This window comes from Scyliorhinus torazame, chromosome 28 (genome assembly GCF_047496885.1).
Source record: "Scyliorhinus torazame isolate Kashiwa2021f chromosome 28, sScyTor2.1, whole genome shotgun sequence".
NCBI classification, from domain to species: domain Eukaryota; kingdom Metazoa; phylum Chordata; class Chondrichthyes; order Carcharhiniformes; family Scyliorhinidae; genus Scyliorhinus; species Scyliorhinus torazame.
In genome coordinates, this window is record NC_092734.1 from 14,954,117 (window position 1) to 14,976,347 (window position 22,231).

Consider the following 22,231-nt stretch of genomic DNA (forward strand, 5'->3'; position numbering starts at 1 on the left):
TGAGGTGCGCTCTATATACCACCTTCAGCTGTATCAGCCCCAACCTCGCACAAGAGGTGGAGGCATTCACTCTCCGGAGCACCTCACGCCAGACCCCCTCCTCTATAACCTCTCCCAGCTCTTCCTCCCACTTTGCTTTGATTACCATCTTCAAAGTTAGCAAGGCTTTAATTTTGTGTAGTTACCATCGTCTTTCAGAGTTTGGAACAGGGGCCCGGGGAGTTGCCTCGTAATTCCAGATGACCGTTGGCACAGGAAGATTTGAAAACCACCGACCTATATCTCGTGTTGATGGTTTAATATGGCGCTTGTGGTGATGTGCCCCCTTTGATGAGGGGGGGTGTTATCGGGGGGGGGGGGGGGGGTCACATGACCCAGCAGGCCAATCACAGCGAGGCAATTGTTTGACAGTTGGAATTGACAGTTGGAACCCGAGAGTTATGGAGTTCATCTCTACTTCGCAGCTATTACACCCGTCGACAAGATAAATCGTCTGCTACAAATCGAGAGAGCAGTCTTCATATCGAACACCTTTTAAAAATCATTGCTGCAACAACTTGTAAATGCCAAAATGCCATTGATCGGGAAATTGGAACGATTTTACTGTGAATAGCACAGTGGGTCCAATATGTCGAGCGTCTCCGGTACATTGTTGTTTAAATTTTCCAGTCAAGGGGCAATTTAGCATGGCCAATCCACCTATCCTGCACATCTTTGGGTTGTGGGGTGAAACCCACGCAGACACAGGGAGAACGTGCGAACTCCACACAGACAGTGACCCGGGGTCAGGATCGAACCGGGGCCCTCGGTGCAGTGAGGCAGGAATGCTAACCACTGTGCCGCCCTTGTCCTGTGTACAGTTGTTTGCCCCACTAAACCCTGTGTTAGTTTACCTGCCGAGTTTGTTGCCTTTACGTCTCAGTGCTTACAGCCCTCAGGCATGTTTCCTTTTGCTCCAGAGGCAAAAAACTGAGTTGGGCTAAAAAATAAAGGTTAGGCACGACAATATTAGGTAAAATGGTGCATATAAATGCTCCTCATTCCTTATGATTTTCAGGGAAAGTGAAAAAATTTCCATTACAGAAGTCAGAATTATTTTTCAACTTGGGATAGGATACTGGCTTGCAGTCATACTTACAATATTAAGTAAACAAACTTAAGGGATTACTCCACAGCTCAGAAGTTAGATGACTGAATGTATAATTGTCTGACACACACAGCTCCTTCAATGACTCAAGCTGTTGAAGTTTCCACTCACTCTTACAAGCTTGTGCTAAAGGTCAGAACCTTTTGGCATGTCCACAATGGTTTAACTTTGGTCCTTTTTTCTCAAACAATGGGCGGGATTCTCCGAAATGGAAACAGAGTGTCCACGCCGTCGTGAACGCCGTTGCGTTTCACGAGGGCGCAAAGCGGGCGCGGGCACTACCGATTCTGGCACCCACAGGGGGCCAGCATGGCGCTGGAGTGGTCCGCGCCACTTCAGCCTCCCTTCCCGGCGCCAACTGGGCACCGCGACAACCCACGCATGCACAGTGGCACCGCGACAACCCACGCATGCGTGGGGGACTTGCTAAACGCGCCGGCCCCGACACAACATGGAGCGGGGGTTCAGGGGCCAGTCGCGTAACAAAATAGGGCCGGGGCTGGAGAGGCCGGCCCGCTGATCGGTGGGCCCCGATTGCAGGCCAGACCCCATCAGAGGCCGCCCCTGGTGAAGGAGCCCCCCCCCCCCCCCCCACGCAGGCCACCCCCCGACCCTGCGCGCAGAGGTCCCGCCGGCTGCGAGCAGGACGGCGCCGGCGGGAATCTGCCGTTGCCGCTCGGCCCATCAAGGCAAATGGCGCCGATTCTCCGCTCCTCGGAGAATCGCGCGCCGGCGTCGGGGCGGGGTGGCGCGGTTGCGGCGATTCTCCGGCCCGGCGCGGGGCTCGGGGAATCCCGCTCCAAATGTCTGACTATCACTTAGCACTTGGTCAACGAGCTCCTGCTAACGTGACATCTAAATTCAGACTCTGCTGCAACGTTCCAGGCGATATGAAGCATTCTCTACGTATTGAATGAAAATGAGGATCAGTCCTCTTTAGTTAATCTATTTATGGGATGAGGGGTGTGGTTAGCATGTGGTCAGACTGGAAATATAGCTCAGCACCAAGCACCAGTCAATGAGTCAAGGATCTACCGTCAGGCTGAGTTCACACGAGGGAAGGAATGTATCTGTAATATATTAAACTTCCCACCTATGGCAAACACTTCCTGTACATATTAATTTCACTTCCTGTATCACTCTTAAAAATGTAGGAACAGCTGTAGGTCATTCAGTCTCTCAAATCTGTTCTGCTATTCCATTAGATTATGGCTGATCTATGTCTTAATTCCATTAGTCGGCCTTGATTCCACATACATTTGCCTAACAAAAATATAATTAATCTCAGTATTGACATTTTCAATTGCCCCAGCCAGGCTTAGCTTTTCTTTTTTTTTTGGGGGGGGGTTTCAGATCACCACACTTATTACCCTAGATCAACTCGATGTTGTGCCAACATTTGATAATAGCAAAGCCAGTAGCCACCAGGAAGGCCACGTTAATGCCGACATTCTTCACTGGAAAGCTATTTGCAGCTAGAATATAGGACCTAAATCAATGGACAAAACATTAGCAGAGGTGATCAGGAATATCAGCCCAAGGGGATCTTAAAGGATGCGGGAATTCCAGAGTGGAGATTCTGAGGCCTCCTCAGCAATGGAGGGTTGAAAGGGCAAGGGATGTGCCAAGAGGCCAGTGGAATGCAGCTTGGAGAACATTTCTCTTCTCCACAAAGCTTGTGTTGTACAAGAATGATTCGCGTAAGATGCGGAGAGCAGCTTAAAATTCCTTTTGATGAGAGGCCCGTGGTGCAGTCCGTGGCTGATTCCTCCCCACTTCCCTGTTCAGAGACATCAAGGTCAGCTGTGTGTCAGCCAATTCCGTTCCCAGCGGAGACCAGCACTACCCTGGGCAAATCTAGAACTTGCCAGATCCTTGTGTTCCCTGAAAACCAGTCCATTGACCAGGCAACGTATCAAATGCAACTTGCGTAAAGGAAATGAGCAGGATTGGTGTTTGGGGTGGGGGGGGGGGGATTTTCTGATGCAAAATTTCCACACGGCAAGGATGAATGATCATTTAATGGGAATGAACATTAGGCCGCTTCTATTCCAGCCCAGCAACCCCTTCCACCTCAGGAATGAAAGTGAAAATGATCCACCCCGTGAATCACATAGTGCAACCCTCCACCCGCTGTGCTCCCCTCCACCCGCTGTGCTCCCGAAGAACAGGGATGGTGTTTCCTCTAGCTGGCGTGGGGGAGTGGGGGTGGGGGGTTCACGGTCTCAGGGTACAGGGTGGCCATTTAGCATCGAGATGAGGATTAATATCTTCACTCAGAGGGTGGTGAACCTGTGAAATTCCCTACCACAGGGCGGCACAGTGGTTAGCACTGCTGCCTCCCAGCTCCAGGGACCCGGGTTCAATTCCGGCCTCGGGTGACTGTGTGGAATTTGCACTTTCTCCCCATGTCAAATTGATTGATTAGCTAGCTCAGAGGGCCTCTTAGCAAATATTAGCTCCCACTATTCACTCACTTTCTAGCAGGTTCATCAGCCAGTGCTAAGTACATGAATTATTCCTATTGAAATATGTCTTCTCATCTTTTCCAGTTCTGCCAGAGGCTGTAGCTAAGGCCCAGGCTGTTTATAGCAAGCTTCTTGAAATGTTTTAATCTTCTGCAGTGCCACAGAGAACAAAGAAAAACCTTATTATTTTTACATTAAGTGCTTTTTAAAAGGAGTTTGTTCCTATTTATCTCAGTATAGCGAGGAAAGATTCCAATTTTTAAAAAAAGTATTTTTCCTGCCTTTCGTGAGGAAAGAATTTCAACCGAGGGAAAAATAAGTCACTTCCGGAAGTTGGAATATTTTTGGTAAAAATGTTTTCTCCTTGTTTGTTCGGAGTACAATGGCAATTTACTGGGATTATGGATACCTCGCATTGTGATTTTGCCATTTTTCCGATTGGGTTGATGTCAGTCTGTGTGCATATTGGTCAAGGTTTTGTAATCTGTGGATCAATCGATCAAGTTAAACCCTTCAAAAAATAAATAATTTCAGCATTGGTTTTAACGGTCTATTATTTTAAAGCAACTTTAAACTTACTAATTTTGTGTGGACAAAAATCATTATCTTCCCAATTCGTTAACAAATCCCAACACAGGAGTCTGGTGATTTGGATACTTGGGGGTGGCACGGTGGCGCAGTGGTTAGCACAGCTGCCTCAAAGCGCCAGGGACCCGTGTTCAATTCTGGCCTTGGGTCTGTGTGGCGTTTGCACCTTCTCCCCGTCTGGACACAGAGCATAGGGCTAAATCGCTGGCTTTGATAGCAGACCAAGGCAGGCCAGCAGCACGGTTCAATTCCCGTAACAGCCTCCCCGAACAGGCACCGGAATGTGGCGACTAGGGGCTTTTCACAGTAACTTCATTGAAGCCGACTTGTGACAATAAGCGATTTTCATTTCATTTCATTTCTGGAATGGGTTTCCTCCGGGTGCTCCGGTTTCTTCCCACAGTCCAAAGATGTGCATGTTTGGTGGATTGGCTATGATAAATTGCCCCCTGGTGTCCAAAGATTTGCGGCTTAGGTTAGGTGGGGTTACGAGGATAGGGCCGGTGAAGACTCGATGGGCTGAATGTACTGTACTGTACTGTAGGAATTCTATGGTTCTGTGGACCCAAAACATCACCATTTAATGCACAAATCACATTAAATATGCAATTTAACCAAACTCACTTTTAAAGCTATTTTAAACACAAATACAGATGACTCCTTATCCTGACAGAGTTTGCCGCAAGACCCCCCACTGAGGTGGCTTTGGAGATTTAATTTTATTTAACTACCTATCAAAACACAAATTATGAGGCTCAGTTTCAAATATTTTAGATGCAAACAAGGCCACAGGATTTTGCATTTTTAAGAGATCCATTATAATGGAACAACATTTCTCCATCTCCAATTACCTTTTAGAATTAATAAAAGCGTTCACAGAGAATGGAAAATGAAAAAAACTTTTTTGAATGCTTCCAGGATAGTGTACAAAAGATCGACATTTAGGAACTCAAAGACTATCTTAGCTGGTTGGTGATATAGTATATTGGGTAGTGACGAAGACTATTTAGTGGCTCATATAGTTAATAGATTAGCTATGAAGGTCAGGCCCCAGTTTCAAACCCAACACAAATAATGGTAACTTTCTGTAAGGGGATTGACTGGATCTCTGCAAGTTGTGAGCTTCAGGAGAAATGGGGAAAGTGGTGGGAGAGCAACAGTGATTTGAGAATACACAAAGTAGATGACACAGGATGCTTTGAGAAAATCTTGGGAGCCACTTCTGAACAGGTAATTTTCATATCTCATGACACGAACACTACAGACAAGAGCTGGATGGGCTCCCAGTGGCATCACTGGAACCAGTAATTTGCATTTAAAATTAATATTTACATCCAATCTTCATTTAAAAAGACTTCCACAATCAGAATATTAAGTAAGGAGCAAAGCCAATAAGATACAACCAAACAATTTAATCATTATCGATATGGGTGGGGGGTGGGGGGGGGGAAGTGTGTGGAAGTCAAGCATCATCCAATTGGGTTAAGAGTCTTTTTGCTTTCCAATTGCTGTAGGACGGCAGAAATGGATGTGTTGAATGACAAATGGTTGGGAGTGTGTGGGCCAGTCATGTGATGAAACCTCCAGGAATGCATTTAATCACAGTTGGCAACCCAAAGCAAAGCCAGTCTAAGGCCCTCCTGTCATAGGACACTGAGGAACAGGAAACCATGTAAAAAAAAACCCTCAGGCAGCCTTACCAAAGAACGTTCGGCATGAAATGCAAATGTACAAGGTAAACATAAACGCCCAATGTTGTGAGGCACCTGTTGTACTGCATAGATAGAAACTAATGTGTGTTGCATTTAACAGTTCAAATTTTATATTATTCGAATGTAGTGGACTCTTACAAATTTTATGAATAAAGTATAGTTTCGGGGGGGAAAATGTCCTGTTTGGCTACCAATCTTTCCCGCCCCCCCCTATGCACATCAACCTACAACTATGTGTATGTACCCTTTGGTACACTGCACCAGTGGCTATGCCATTACAAAGCAAGTGTTGTCAGGCCGATCGACTCGAGAGCGGATCATACCTGAAGCAGGTTCTGGCCTCATCCCAAGAGCAATACTTCCCAGCAGGGCAACCGAATATCAATCATAAAGCAGGAGTGCTGACTGAATACCCCCCCCCCCCCCCCACACCTTCGCACCTCAAGGATGTTGAGGCCAAGGATTAGTCACATCCCCTTGGTCACGTTGGTACAGGTCAGGAAATTCCGCACACATCGGGAATTTCACCTGGAATCCGTAGAGCTCACCTGCCCTCTGCTTTCATGGAAGATGGGAATGAAGGGGCTGGGGAAGAGAGCCAGCCAAACCAGAGATTCTCAACACATAACGTGTCTGGGAGGTTAAAAAAAATAGCCCTGGTAACTTTGCAAGAGGAGACATGCCTGTTTTAACTAGGTGTGCCTGCTGTGTTGCTTTAGAAAATCGGCACATTAACAGAGCTCTTCCAGTTCATGTATTTTTGTTCAACTTACAAGAGCAGATTAGAATTGTAGTCAAAAGGGAAAATCCGATCCCTGTAGAAACAGTAACAGTTTGTGCTTTGAATCACGAGGCTGTCAGAAGGGAATTACCAATCATAACCAAGTTGTGGGACACTAAGCTGCTCACACAGACTCGTGTCCCATAATTTGTAGGGCGCTACAAAATACATTGCACCAAACAGTTCCTCATGAGGTTTGAACTCCCACACATGCTGCTACAGAGCTCAACAACAGTGCTCTGAAATAATAGCTTTGGGAAAGGAAAGACCTTCAGTGGCATAGCTCAGTCTTGTACTTCACAAGTGAGCTGAGCCTTCAGGAGCACCACTGAAACCAGCACTTGGGAAAAGCCCATTCTGTCAAATGCTGAATTGTCTACCTGCAAAAGCGGATCATGTTTCACTAATTTAATGACTGCAGCTTGGCTTTGAACTAGTTCATACCCGCTCTACAGAGGTGAGAGCAAGCTGCACCAGTCCAGGCCAGTCTTTTGAAAACATCCCACATTCCAACCTTTTAATGTCAAGCCCAAGACTTGCTGAAAACATTAAAAAAACATTACAATCTAAATGAATGTGCGGCAATGTCCAAAGTGGTGGGGATGAGGGTGGAGCCATGCCCGAAAGTGGCGGTCTTCGGGGTATCAGACCAGCCAGATCTCTTCATGAGGAGGGCCGACGCCCTTGCCTTTGCCTCCCTGATCGCCCACCGCAGAATCCTGCTCGGCGGGCGATCAGCAGCACCACCCAAAGCTGCAGACTGGCTGTCCGACCTATCGGAATTTCTCCAAATGGGAACAATCAAAATACGCCATCCAAGGGTTGGAAGATGGCTTCCTCAAAACATGGGAGCCATTCACCCAACTCTTCCGGGACCTGTTTGTGGCCAACAAACAAACAAATAAATAAACAAGTAGCCAAAAGCCATGGGAAAGTAGCCAAGACATGATAGAAGAGAGGGAAGGGAGGAAGGAAGAGAGGGAGGAAGGGAGAGAGAGAGGGAGGAAGAGGGAGGAAGAGGGAGGGAGAGAGGGAGAGAGGGGGCAAGGGGGCAGCAAGAGGGAATAGCCAAACACAGCTGAAAGAAAGGGGAATAGCAGAGAAGGGGTTGGGCGGAAGGGAGGACGATGGAAATGGAACAACAGAGGGGAGGAAAGAGGAGGGGACACAAACTGGGGGGAGATCACAGGAAACGACAACGACCACAACTAGCACAGCAAGGCAAAGGAGAGAAAGGAAGAACACAAAGAAGGAGCGACAGACTGCTGCAGCTGCGGCACATGGAGTAAAACAGACACTACTGGCATGTGGAATGAAATGTTTTCCCTTTTTGCTTCTTTGTGTATATACTTCCTCTGTTTTTATTTTCCATCCCTTTGGGTTTTTTTTGGTTTTTAGTGTTTTTTTATTTATTTTTGGTCCTCTGTGTACATCTGTAAGTATACCACGTATAAAACCCAATGAACATTTATTAAAAAAACATTACAAATCGCCCCCTGAAATACAGTGAGAACACAGATCATGGAATGGTAACAGCATAGGAGATGGCTATTCGGCCCTTCCAGCCAGTGTCATCACACTTAGTTCATCCTGCTCCCCAAACCGATTTTCGGATTTTTTTCCCATTCCAGCACTGATTAAATTCCCTTTTGAAAGCCAAGATTGAATCTGCTTCCGCAATTCTTTCAGGTTACACGTTCCAGACTGTAACCCCACTCGCTGTAGAAGGGTTTTCCTCATGTTCCCGTTGTTTTTTTTGCCAATTATTTTAAACCTCTGGTCTCGGGCCTTGCGCCAATGGCAACAGGCCCCTCATGATTTTGAAGCCCTCTAACAAATCTCCACTCGATCTTCCCTGCTCCCAAGAGGCCAACCCCAACTTCTCCAATCCAACCATCCTCCTGCTCCTATCTTCTCCTCCAGCTCCTATATATCTATGAAAGCAGGATTAGGCTATTGAGTTGCCCGTGGGGCGGCATGGTAGCATAGTGTTTAGCACAGTAGCTCCACAGCTCCAGGGTCCCAGGTTCGATTCCCGGCTTGGGTCACTGTCTGTCTTTGCAGAATTTGCACGTTATCCCCGTGTCTGCGTGGGTTTCCTCCGGGTGTTCCGGTTTCCTCCCACAGTCCAACGACTTGCAGGTTAGGTGGATTGGCCATGCTAAATTGCCCTTAAGTGTCCAAAAAGGTTAAGTGGGGGTTACTGGGTTACAGGGATAGGGTAGATACGTGGGGTTGAGTAGGGTGCTCCTATCTTCTACATATCCTATCTATCTCATCCCCTGGGGCCTTTCTCATAAAGCCTGTCTACACCCTCCCAAAAGGCATCACACCAAAAGTGCCCAGAATTGGACATAATGCTCCAGTTAATAATAATAATAATAATAATCTTTATCAGTATCACAAGTAGGCTTACATTAACACTGCAATTAAGTTACTGCGAGCCTAACTTTAAAAATAAATTCAATTAGGGCAGAAAGGACAGACCAATCCTTAGAGCCTGAATAGGCTAAAGGCTCTTGAGTGTGGGGTGTTCAAAGCAGGCTCCCTTCCCTCCATTCGGCCCCTCTCCCTCCCTCCCATCCAGCTCAAGCCTGCTGGCCAATTCTCGCCCTCCCAAGCAGCTTTCGCCCCGACAGCACATTCTCAAGATGACAGCCGGGAGATCTAGCAAATCGCCTGTTCGCTGCACATTTGTGAGTTTCATATTTGTTTCAACCTTGGGGATACATTCTAACCCACAACACACACACCGCCCCCCACCCACTCCCAATCGCGCTCCACACAGTGGGGAACAGAATCAATTTCCAACACTTGGACAGGGAGAGTGTGTGCCTTCCCCTCGAACTGTTAGCAGGGGTGTGGGGAGGAAGGAGAGAGAGAGAGCGCTGAATCTGAGCTCAAGGCAATGCAGGAGCGCTGCTTGTATTTTTATTCCTCAGTAGGATCAGGGGTTGATCCGGAGAACGTTGTCTCTTACCTGCCAAAGGCCTCCGTCCCGGGGTATAAACCTGAGCAAAAAATGTCCCTTCCTCCTTGCGCAGAATCCGCCCTGTTTGTGTCTGTGCGGGGCGGAGGGAGGCGGGTTCCTCGCTCACACCAACCCGCCCAGCCGCAGCGTCAACGCAAACGAGCGAGTGAAGGGGGTGGACAGGTTTGACATGCAGTCGGTGCTTTTTTTTTTGGGGGGGGGGAGATTTGTCACATTGTACAGGGGCGCAAGGAAGTTCAGGGACCTAGTTTTTGAAAGTCTTTAAGAGGCTGAGTCACCAAGTGGAATTTGTATCACCACTGAGGGGGTGGGACCCTTCAACAGCAATGTTCCCCTCCCAGGCCTCTGAGCTTCAAATGTCAGAGTTAATGCCTCGTGCACGGCACACCTTACACCCAAAGGCAATTCAGCCAGAATGTCCCTCGCAAGACGGGGCGGGGGGAAGGAATGACTTGCATTTATGTAGCGCCTTTCTCAACCACAGGCTACCCCGCCCACCCCCCTTTAGAGTCCATGGAGTACCTGGTTTCAAAGTGCAGTCCCTGTTGTGATGAAGGAAACGCCGCAGCCAAATTGCGCACAGGAAGATCCCACAAACAGCAATGTGTTTTTTTGTTATGTTAACTGATGCATCAATTGATCAGGACACCGGCAGGGTGATCTTCCCTGCTCATCTTCGAAAATAATGCCGGGAGGATATTTTACACATACTCGATAGGGCCGATATGGGGGGGTGGCACGGTTAAACTTCTCACCCGAAAGGCAACGTGTCTAACAGGTGGGGTTGCTGGGTTACGGGGCTAGGGTGGAGGTGTGGGCTTAGGTAGGGTGTTCTTTCAGGGGCTGGTGTCGACTCGATGGTCTGAATGGCCTCCTCCTGCACAGTATGATTCTATGAGGACAGTAATGCACAAGTTGCAAAGGTTACAAAGAGGCATGATTTGTGTGAATGAGCAGACGGAGTTCAAGATGGGAAACGGAGAGATCATCCGCTTCGGATCCAAGAAAGAAAAAAATGGAATAATGGTGCATAACTTCCTGATTACCCTGCGTCTCATTTAGGGCTACGATGCGCAGGGAAAATCCCTCTAGGCAGTTCCCGCTTAAGGGTTTTGTGGTAAACACCACTGGTAACACATTGCATGTATTACGGTACTGCCACTGTATTACAGGTACCACCGTAAATCCCAGCCTGCTGGCTCCTCCCAGCAGGCGGCGTATAAAAGTGTATGCTCTCGACTTCCGGGTGCGGCGATGACCAGCTGAGTCACACGTTTCGGCAGCTCCCTGTGAAACGGACTTTTGGGCTCTTGATAGGAGCCCCAACGGCAATTTGACGGCTAAAAACACTGTGCGGTAAACCAGAAGGGAATCCCCCCTGGATACGGATGGAAAAAGGAGGAGAGAGTGGCCAGATTGCAGTGGATCCTTTAGAACAGCGGCAAGGAAGGCAAGCAAAAACCAAGATGGCGTCGGAAGGTGGCAGTTTAACATGGGGCCCTGAACAACAAGAGTTCTTGAAATGCTGTGTGGAAGAGATCAAAAAGGAAATGAAGAAAGAGCTGTTGGCCCCGATACTACAGGCGATCGAAGGGCTAAAGGAGGAACAAAAGACCCAGGAGCGGGAGCTTCGGGTCGTGAAGGCAAAGGCAGCCGAGAATGAGGACGATATACAGGGCCTGGTGGTGAAGACGGAGACGCAGGAGGCACATCAGAAACGATGTGTGGAAAGGTTGGAGGCACTGGAAAACAACGCAAGGAGGAACAACCTGAGGATTCTTGGTCTTCCTGAAGGTGTGGAGGGAGCGGACGTCGGGGCATATGTGAGCACGATGCTGCACTCGTTAATGGGAGCGGAGGCCCCGGCGGGTCCGTTGGAGGTGGAGGGAGCATACCGAGTGATGGCGCGAGGACCGAGAGCAGGAGAAATTCCCAGAGCCATAGTGGTGAGATTCCTCCGTTTTAAGGATAGAGAAATGGTCCTTAGATGGGTGAAGAAAACTCGGAGCAGTAAATGGGAGAACGCGGTGATCCGCGTTTATCAAGACTGGAGTGCGGAGGTGGCGAGAAGGAGGGCGAGCTTTAATCGGGCCAAGGCGGTGCTTCATAAAAAGAAGATAAAATTTGGAATGCTGCAACCGGCAAGACTGTGGGTCACATATCGAGGGAGGCACCACTACTTTGAGACGGCGGATGAAACGTGGACTTTTATTGTGGAAGAAAAACTGGAATGAGCGGGTTATTAAAAAGAACGTTCGAACAAAGTGGTGGGGCGAATGTGGGGGGCAAAGAGGGGTTTTATGTACTAACCCTGCGATGTGGTAACTTTTCTCTCTCCCACAGGTGGTGATGGGGGGAGGAGGGGAGGTGGAGGAGATGGGGCGTTGGCCATTAGGGGCGGGGCCAAGGGAGAAGCGCGGGCTTGGTTCCCGCGCTATGATAATCATGGCGGGAATAGAGAAGCAGGAAGGAGGGGGCGTCGCACGGTGCGAGCCGAGGTCACGGGGGGAAGCCGAGGTCAGCCAGAGTTTGCTGACTTCTGGGAGCAACATGGGGGGAGTAATTATGCTAGCGGGGGATCTAGCGGGGGGGGTGGGAGGGGGGAATTACTGGGTTGCTGCTGCTGGGGAGAGGGGGGAGCTGGTATGGGAGAGGATGGGCGGGGGGGCACCGCCTGGGGGAGATACAGCTGCGTGGGAACCGGGTGAGGAGCTGGAAAAAGGTGATGGCTAATCGACAAGGGCGGGGGGGGGGGTAGGAAGCCCCCCAACTCGGCTGATCACGTGGAACGTGAGAGGGCTGAATGGGCCGATAAAGAGGGCACGGGTACTCGCACACCTTAAGAAACTTAAGGCAGATGTGGTTATGTTACAGGAAACGCACCTGAAACTGATAGACCAGGTTAGGCTACGCAAAGGATGGGTGGGGCAGGTGTTCCATTCGGGGCTAGATGCGAAAAACAGTGGGGTGGCTATATTAGTGGGGAAGCGGGTAATGTTCGAGGCAAAGACTATAGTGGCGGATAACGGGGGCAGATACGTGATGGTGAGTGGCAAACTACAGGGGGAGACGGTGGTTTTGGTAAACGTATATGCCCCGAACTGGGATGATGCCAATTTTATGAGGCGGATGCTAGGACGCATTCCGGACCTAGAGATGGGAAAGCTGATAATGGGGGGAGATTTTAATACGGTGTTGGAACCAGGGCTGGATAGGTCGAAGTCCAGGACTGGAAGGAGGCCGGCAGCAGCCAAGGTACTTAAAGATTTTATGGAGCAGATGGGAGGTGTAGACCCGTGGAGATTTAGCGGACCTAGGAGTAAGGAGTTCTCGTTTTTCTTCTATGTCCATAAAGTCTACTCGCGAATAGACTTTTTTGTGCTGGGTAGGGCATTGATCCCGAAGGTGAGGGGAACGGAGTATACGGCTATAGCCATTTCGGATCACGCTCCACACTGGGTGGACTTGGAGATAGGGGAGGAAACAGGAGGACGCCCACCCTGGAGAATGGACATGGGACTAATGGCAGATGAGGGTGTGTGTCTAAGGGTGAGGGGGTGCATTGAAAAGTACTTGGAACTCAATGATAATGGGGAGGTCCAGGTGGGAGTGGTCTGGGAGGCGTTGAAGGCGGTGGTTAGAGGGGAGCTGATATCAATAAGGGCACATAAAGGGAAGCAGGAGAGTAAGGAACGGGAGCGATTGCTGCAAGAACTTTTGAGGGTGGACAGACAATATGCGGAAGCACCGGAGGAGGGACTGTACAGGGAAAGGCAAAGGCTACATGTAGAATTTGACTTGCTGACTACAGGCACTGCAGAGGCACAATGGAGGAAGGCACAGGGTGTACAGTACGAATATGGGGAGAAGGCGAGCAGGTTGCTGGCACACCAATTGAGGAAAAGGGGAGCAGCGAGGGAAATAGGGGGAGTGAGGGATGAGGAAGGAGAGATGGAGCGGGGAGCGGAGAGAGTGAATGGAGTGTTCAAGACATTTTATAAAAAATTATATGAAGCTCAACCCCCGGATGGGAGGGAGAGAATGATGGGCTTCTTGGATCGGCTGGAATTTCCCAAGGTGGAAGAGCAGGAAAGGGTGGGACTGGGAGCACAGATCGAGGTAGAAGAAGTGGTGAAAGGAATTAGGAGCATGCAGGCGGGAAAGGCCCCGGGACCGGATGGATTCCCAGTCGAATTCTATAGAAAATATGTGGACTTGCTCGCCCCGGTACTGACGAGGACCTTTAATGAGGCAAAGGAAAGGGGACAACTGCCCCCGACTATGTCTGAAGCAACGATATCGCTTCTCTTAAAGAAGGAAAAGGACCCGCTACAATGCGGGTCCTATAGACCTATTTCCCTCCTAAATGTAGATGCCAAGATCCTGGCCAAGGTAATGGCAATGAGAATAGAGGAATGTGTCCCGGGGGTGGTCCACGAGGACCAAACTGGGTTTGTGAAGGGGAGACAGCTGAACACGAATATACGGAGGTTGTTAGGGGTAATGATGATGGCCCCACCAGAGGGAGAAACGGAGATAGTAGTGGCGATGGATGCCGAGAAAGCATTTGATAGAGTGGAGTGGGATTATTTGTGGGAGGTGTTGAGGAGATTTGGTTTTGGAGAGGGGTATGTTAGATGGGTGAAGCTGTTGTATAGGGCCCCAGTGGCGAGCGTGGTCACGAATGGACGGGGATCTGCATATTTTCGGCTCCATAGAGGGACAAGGCAGGGATGCCCTCTGTCCCCATTATTGTTTGCACTGGCGATTGAGCCCCTGGCGATAGCGTTGAGGGGTTCCAAGAAGTGGAGGGGAGTACTTAGGGGAGGAGAAGAGCACCGGGTATCTTTGTATGCGGACGATTTGCTACTATACGTGGCGGACCCGGCGGAGGGGATGCCAGAAATAATGCGGATCCTTGGGGAGTTTGGGGATTTTTCAGGGTATAAATTGAACATGGGGAAAAGTGAGTTGTTTGTGGTGCATCCAGGGGAGCAGAGTAGAGAAATAGAGGACCTACCGTTGAGGAAGGTAACAAGGGACTTTCGTTACCTGGGGATCCAGATAGCTAAGAATTGGGGCACATTGCATAGGTTAAATTTAACGCGGTTGGTGGAACAGATGGAGGAGGATTTCAAGAGATGGGATATGGTATCCCTGTCAATGGCAGGGAGGGTGCAGGCGGTTAAGATGGTGGTCCTCCCGAGATTCCTCTTTGTGTTTCAGTGCCTCCCGGTGGTGATCACGAAGACTTTTTTTAAAAGGATTGAAAAGAGCATCATGGGTTTTGTGTGGGCCGGGAAGACCCCGAGAGTGAAGAAGGGATTCTTACAGCGTAGCAGGGATAGGGGGGGGCTGGCACTACCGAGCCTAAGTGAGTATTATTGGGCCGCTAATATTTCAATGGTGAGTAAGTGGATGGGAGAGGAGGGAGCGGCGTGGAAGAGATTAGAGAGGGCGTCCTGTAGGGGGACTAGCCTACAGGCTATGGTGACAGCCCCATTGCCGTTCTCACCGAGGAACTACACCACAAGCCCGGTGGTGGTGGCTACACTGAAGATTTGGGGACAGTGGAGACGGCATAGGGGAAAGACTGGAGCCTTGGGGGGGGTCCCCGATAAGAAACAACCATAGGTTTGCCCCGGGGGGAATGGATGGGGGATATGGAATGTGGCAAAGAGCAGGAATAACGCAACTGAAAGATCTGTTTGTGGATGGGAAGTTCGCGAGTCTGGGAGCGCTGACCGAGAAATATGGGTTGCCCCAAGGGAATGCATTCAGGTATATGCAACTGAGGGCTTTTGCGAGGCAACAGGTGAGGGAATTCCCGCAGCTCCCGACACAAGAGGTGCAGGACAGAGTGATCTCAAAGACATGGGTGGGGGACGGTAAGGTGTCAGATATATATAGGGAAATGAGGGACGAAGGGGAGACTATGGTAGATGAACTAAAAGGGAAATGGGAAGAAGAGCTGGGGGAGGAGATCGAGGAGGGGCTGTGGGCAGATGCCCTAAGCAGGGTAAACTCGTCGTCCTCGTGTGCCAGGCTAAGCCTGATTCAGTTTAAGGTATTACACAGGGCACATATGACTGGAGCACGGCTCAGTAAATTTTTTGGGGTGGAGGATAGGTGTGCGAGGTGCTCGAGAAGCCCAGCGAATCATACCCATATGTTTTGGTCATGCCCGGCACTACAGGGTTTTGGATGGGGGTGACAAAGGTGCTTTCAAAAGTAGTAGGAGTCCGGGTCGAACCAAGCTGGGGGTTGGCTATATTTGGGGTTGCACAAGAGCCGGGAGTGCAGGAGGCGAGAGAGGCCGATGTTTTGGCCTTTGCGTCCCTAGTAGCCCGGTGCAGGATACTGTTGATGTGGAAGGAAGCCAAGCCCCCGGGGGTGGAGACCTGGATAAATGACATGGCAGGGTTTATAAAGCTAGAGCGGATTAAGTTCGTCCTAAGGGGGTCGGCTCAAGGGTTCACCAGGCGGTGGCAACCGTTCGTCGAATACCTCGCAGAAAGATAGACGGAATGGGAAAAAGGCAGCAGCAGCCCAGGATCGGGGGGGGGGGGAGGAGGAACCAGAAGGACTCTCAGGGTTGTTAATATATACTGTATAGTATGTATAGGTCGTTGCTACAGATAATTATATATTGGACTGTTAAATTATATTTTTGGAGAGTGTTACTTGTGACAAGGCAGTTGCCAATTAGGGCTAGTTTTCATTTTTGTTATTTATTATTTATTAATTTTTTGTTTATAAAATAGGTCATTGTTATTTGTGTTGTTATAATATTGTGTAAAGGATGCACAATGTACTGTGTTGGTTGACCAAAAATTTTCAATAAAATATTTAATTAAAAAAAAAAGTGTATGCTCTCTTGCGCTGCTCCCATTCTGGTTCCAGCTGCAGGAGGCACAACACCTTGTGCAATAAAGCCTTAACTGCTGCTGGAAGGTCATCAACTCGGTGAAAGACGCTCTTTGGTCTGCCCAAGACTTGCTGATCTTCCAGTGCAAAGAGCTGTCCTCGACCGAGTATTGCAGACTGGCACATTCCAAGGTCCAGGACTACGTGCTGAGGGACTCACTCAAGCTTGGGGCAGCTGCCGCCAAGGCGCAATGGGGAAAGACCACAGTGTAAGGTCTTACCAGCAAATGTACACCGTGGGGCGGGTAACAGTGTAAACCCCACTCGGTCTGGGTCATTAACACTCCAATGCATAAAAGAAACATGACAATGTAAATGTTTAAGAAGGAATTGTAACGTAAAGAGCGATATGTGTGTAATGTTATCAAAATTGAATGGAAGAAAGTCTAGGGAATGTGTAACTCTGACGGAAATGTACAGTCAAGACAATTCGAAATGTTCTGTAATGTTTATGATACATTTTATGAATAAAGTATATTTTTTGGAAAAAAAAATAAAGCCTTGTTTCACCATTCTCGTCTCGTGGTAATTGACGGTAAATCAGGTTTACTTCCTCTGGACAATTGCAGTGGGCTGAGGACCACCCAATGGAAGTGATTTAAACCACTAGCTTCGGATGGTTCTGACAGTTTTACTGATAGTTACTCTGAAAAGATTAGAAGGAAAAAAGTCACTTCTAACTCCAGAGTAACTATTTATCCATCCAGACCCAGCCTCACATGGGACCCCCCCCCCCCCACATACACGACCCCCCCCCAGAAGATCCTCCACATCACCCCAACCTCCGACCTGACCCCCACCCCACCCCACCCCCAATCCAACCCGACCAGACTATTCCCCCTCCCATCCCAACCCGAACCCTCACATCCCAACCCAACTCCTCTTCTCGGTCTGACCTTACCCGACCCGACAATGCAGCACGGTAGCGTTGTGGGTAGCACAATTGCTTCACAGCTCCAGGGTCCCAGGTTCGATTGCGGCTTGGGGCACTTCCTGTGCGGAGTCTGCACATCCTCCCCGTGTGTGCGTGGGTTTCCTCCGGGTGCTCCGGTTTCCTCCCACAGTCCAAAGATATGCAGGTTAGGTGGATTGGCCATGCTAAATTGCCCTTAGTGTCCAAAATTGCCCTTAATGTTGGGTGGGGTTACTGGGTTATGGGGATAGGGTGGAAGTGTTGACCTTGGGTAGGGTGCTCTTTCCAAGATCCGGTGCAGACTCGACAGGCCGAATGGCCTCCTTCTGCACTGTAAATTCTATGAAACTATCTATGACCCCCCCCCCGACCCTCCTAAACCCCCACCCCTGCTAACCTGGCCTCTACCTACTGGTCTCCCCATCGTTCACAATCTCTCTTCACCCCCTCCCCCACTGCCCCTTTTTTCCCAGCCTCCCCACCCCCTTGATTGAATCATTTACCTTTGAAACTTAGCTTTTCCCTTTAAATTGTCCCTTTAATCATCTCCTTTATGAGAAGTAGTGCCATAAAAAGGGGAGCTCCTTTCTTCCCTGTGACCCAGTTACTCCTAGCAGATGCAGCCAAGGGGGTGCTTCACTGTTCCTGTCTCACCCAGCCTGAGTGAGGGAGGTTGGGCAAGCTAAGGGCTTTGGAATTACAATGAGGGTAAATCCATTCAGAATGGCAAACCACCAGAGAATAAATTAGAGTACACAATTATTTTTTTTCCAATTAAGGGGTGATTTAATGTGGCCAACCCACCTACCCTGCACATCTTTGGGTTGTGGGGGTGAGACCCATGCAGACATGGACAGAATGGGCAAACTTCACACGGACATCCTGGATTGAACCCGGGTCCTCGGTGCGTGAGGCAGCAGTGCTAACCACCGCGCCACCCCTTAATAGCGAGTGGCTAGAAATTATAGCGGGGACTATGACATTTTGGCCTCCAGATCCATGACTTGCTAAAAGTATAATCAAAAACGAAAGCAAGGAGAAAGGAATTGCCCTTTCAGTCACGAGTGGATGTCCGAATGCAAATTCCAGGAACCCTTAAATCCAGCCATATGTCTAAACTGATCCCAACAGAAATGGATATATGCACATCCTGGTCTTTTAGAGTACAGGGTCATGCCATTTTCACATCGGAACTTCAATGATCAAACCAGGTGTATGTCTCGCAGGCCACCAGCGAGCTTTCCCCACCACCAGACAAAACAGCAGAGTATTCCTCACTTGCCCAGTGTGTTCAGCTCTCTGGACTCCACCAGAAGCACACTGCATGCGGCGGCATTCGGCAGAGCGAATTGCAACTCGCTGAGGTTGGTCCTTTTGCCCAGCCTTACAGTCTCTGCCACCCAAGGATAGTGACAGAAGCAAGAGCATGGGAACATTAAATACATTCGCACTGCCATTTCAATGGCACGTCATCTGGAATGGGATAGATACCACCACTTCTCCCTTGTCGCTGGGTCCCTACCCAGATTCCCTACCTACCAGCACAGGGGCAGGGGGACTTCAGCAGTTCAAGAAAGCCCACCAGCATCATCACAAGACAACTCGAGATGGCGAATAAACAAACTCCATCCTGCTACTTCAGATGTTAGAATTTTTTTTTTTGAAATGGAGTCAGTTGCTCCTTCTGATCTACTCTTGCAAATTCATAAGCCCCTGCCATCTGTAACTTGTAAATGACCACTGCATATTTACAGCAATGAGACTGCGTGCCAGTAAAGGGATAGGTCGTGCTAAACACAATTTCATCCTTAGCAGCTGAACATGACGTTCTGTGTTGCGTGCCACAGCACCTCTGCTCTAATCCAGTAGTGCAGTGTCTGACGTAGGGGGAAATGTTGGTATGCTTGTTTCCAATGAAAGGAAATGATTGGGACTTGAGAAGAACATGCTTCTTCCAACTTTTGAATCTGATTTCAAATTAGCCCAGGCGTTTGGCATAAATGGGTTCCTTTCCTCTCAGCAGCCAGTCTGTGAAGGTTTGCGGGTGAGATTAATTTAGGCAGTAACCATCTCGTTCCTACTGGGCGTAAGGAACAGCATAAAATTGTCAATTGACACTAAAATGAAACATATCAAGCAGAGATGTACAAGCATAAGTCATGGGCAAACCAGAACACACAGTACAAATTAAGAACATGCACTGGATATATTAGTCTTTATAAGGAATGTTTTATTCCTGATCCACTTTTACATCCAGTCCAACAACCCATCCTTTCCCATGGCACCATCTCGTGCAGAGGGATCTGGGTGTCGTCGTGCATGAATCACATAAAACTAGCATGCAGGTACAGCAGGTAATAAGGAAAGCAAATGGAATTTGAGCCTTTATAGCTAAATGACTTGAGTATAAAGGTAAAGAAATGTTGCTGCAACTGTACAAGGCATTGGAGAGACCGCACCTGGAGTATTGGGCACAGTTTTGGTCCCCTTATTTGAGGAAAGATGTAGTGGCATTGGAGGCAGTTCAGAGGAGGTTCACTAGATTATGAAGAGAGATTGCGCAGTTTAGGCCAATACTCGCTTGAGTTTAGGCGAATGAAAGGAGATCAAATTGAGGTATATAAAATGTATTGGAAAAGTAGAGCGGCTGCTTCCTCTAGTGGGTCAATCTAGAACGAGAGGTCATAGTTTTAGGATAAGGGGTAGCAGATTTAAAACAGAGATGAGGAGAAATTACTTCTCTCAAAGGGTCGTGCATCTTTGGAGTTCACTACGCCAGAGAGCGGTGGATTCCGGGACTTTGAGTAAATTTAGGGAGGTGATCGACAGATTTTTAATTAGTAACAGATTGAAGGGTTATAGAGAACGGGGAGGAAAGTGGAGTTGAGGCCAAGGTAGATCAGCCATGATCGTATTGAATGGCGGAGCAGGTCGAGGGGCTGAATGGCCCACTCCAGCTCCTAGTTCTTATATAATAATAATATATTATTACTCGCTTATTGTCACAAGTAGGCTTCAATGATGTTACTGTGAAAAGCCCCTATGTTCTAAGTGCGGGAGATGCAGCACCTCCCCTCTTACCTCCTCCCTTCTCACTGCCCAGGTAAAGCAGTGGTTTATTTGTACACGGACTGGTTCTTTCAGTTTAATGGGTTTGCTGTTCACGGTGGGAGATCCAATACAATGGGGGGCGCGCGGGGCGGGGGAGGGAGGGCGTTCCAATGTAGATTGGGTGATCGTTTTACTGAACACTTCTGTTCAATCCACAAGCTTGACCACGAGATTCCGGTCATTTCAATTGTCCATCTCACTCCCACTCCCACCGGGAGGACCTTTCTCTCCTCGGCCTGTCCCGATGAAGTTCAACATAAGCTATGGGAAGAGCATCTCATCTTTCGATTAGGCTTTTTACAGCCTTCCAGACTCAACAATGAATTTAACAATTTCAGATCATAACGACTGCTCTGACTGGTAATAATCCTGCTGTTCATTAAATTACTCTTGCATTCCACCCTTCCTTTCTTGAATTTTCCTCTCGCTTTGCTTTAAAAAAACATGTTACATTTTCCAGCTCAGATGAAAGGATACAAATCTCCAAAGATGTGCCATTTCTGCATATTTATTTGTAGCTATGGCTGGGACAGGAATCAATTTTGCAAGAGATTGAATGACTCCTTATTAATCTATTATTCACATTTTCTGCCTGAAAGAGTTGTCTCATTGTTACTAAAGTAATTGATTTCGGGAGTTACCTCCAATGGGTCCGAGTTGCTTGCATTCACTGCAAAGAATCTGTGGCAGTCACGTCAAGGGATTTGGCTGTATTGAAAGAAATGCTGATTTTTAAGAAACACCTTATTCATCCACAAGGAATTAATTTATTGTTCACATTATTTGTTCTGTGGGAGCAACAAAAGAATACAATACGCAAAGGGTGGAGGTAAACTGCTACTGTTACCCTGTATAATCCATTGCAGTACAAAAGTGACTGTTTAACTCCCAATAATCTTGCTTTGACTTTACAATGCAACAGTGTGGGACCCACCGAGGGAGAGAGTCACACTGTGGTTTATAACTCCTGGTGTCAAACTAGGTTTAACATGTGTTTAACGAGAACTGTTAGAGGGAGTGTGGTTCTCCCTCTAACCGTGCTGCCTAATGACAGAGCTCAGTCTACGTTTAAGCGAGGTACCCTCTGCCGAGGTGCATGTATTCAATTTGGGGCCACACTGCCCAGACACAGCCGTAGAAAGGTGTGTTTGTGGGCCTTGTGAATGAGAAGCTTTGTAGAGACTTGACTTGTGGCACCACTGAAAGGCACATAAACCGTAGCAGTTTCCAACACCCATTCCAAAAATATCACCTATAAATAACTCCAAGGTTCAGCAAATGAATGAGTGGTTAAAAAGAGTGAGCTAAGTTAAGCTCTCGCAACTGCAACTAAAAATAGACCCACATTTTGTTTGGGAGGAATCCCTTCCCACCCCCACCCTTATTCCAAATTTATCTCTCTAAAGAGAAAGAACGTAACAGTATATTATATTGTTTGATGTATGGGCTGCTTCTAAAATATTGTCTGTCAAGAAATTTGCAAGTGCAAATGAGGCCCTGCTAAAGTCATAAAGAGTCAATGCCGGTTTTATCATTTACCTATGAACCATTTCCACGGCCTGTTTTCTGTTTGCACACAATAGATCTTTGTC

At 48.3% G+C, this 22,231-nt stretch overlaps 1 protein-coding gene across 1 annotated transcript in view; it reads right to left on the minus strand.

Moving 5' to 3' along the window:
• The window catches only part of LOC140403540 (annexin A11-like), an 89,793-nt gene extending 79,943 nt beyond the window's left edge, over positions 1-9,850 (minus strand). Inside the window, exon 1 of the mRNA XM_072491528.1 lies at positions 9,677-9,850. The gene's annotated coding sequence lies outside the window, so the exon portion shown is untranslated. The remainder of the gene's footprint in view (positions 1-9,676) is intronic.
• Between the last annotated feature and the right edge of the window lie 12,381 nt (positions 9,851-22,231).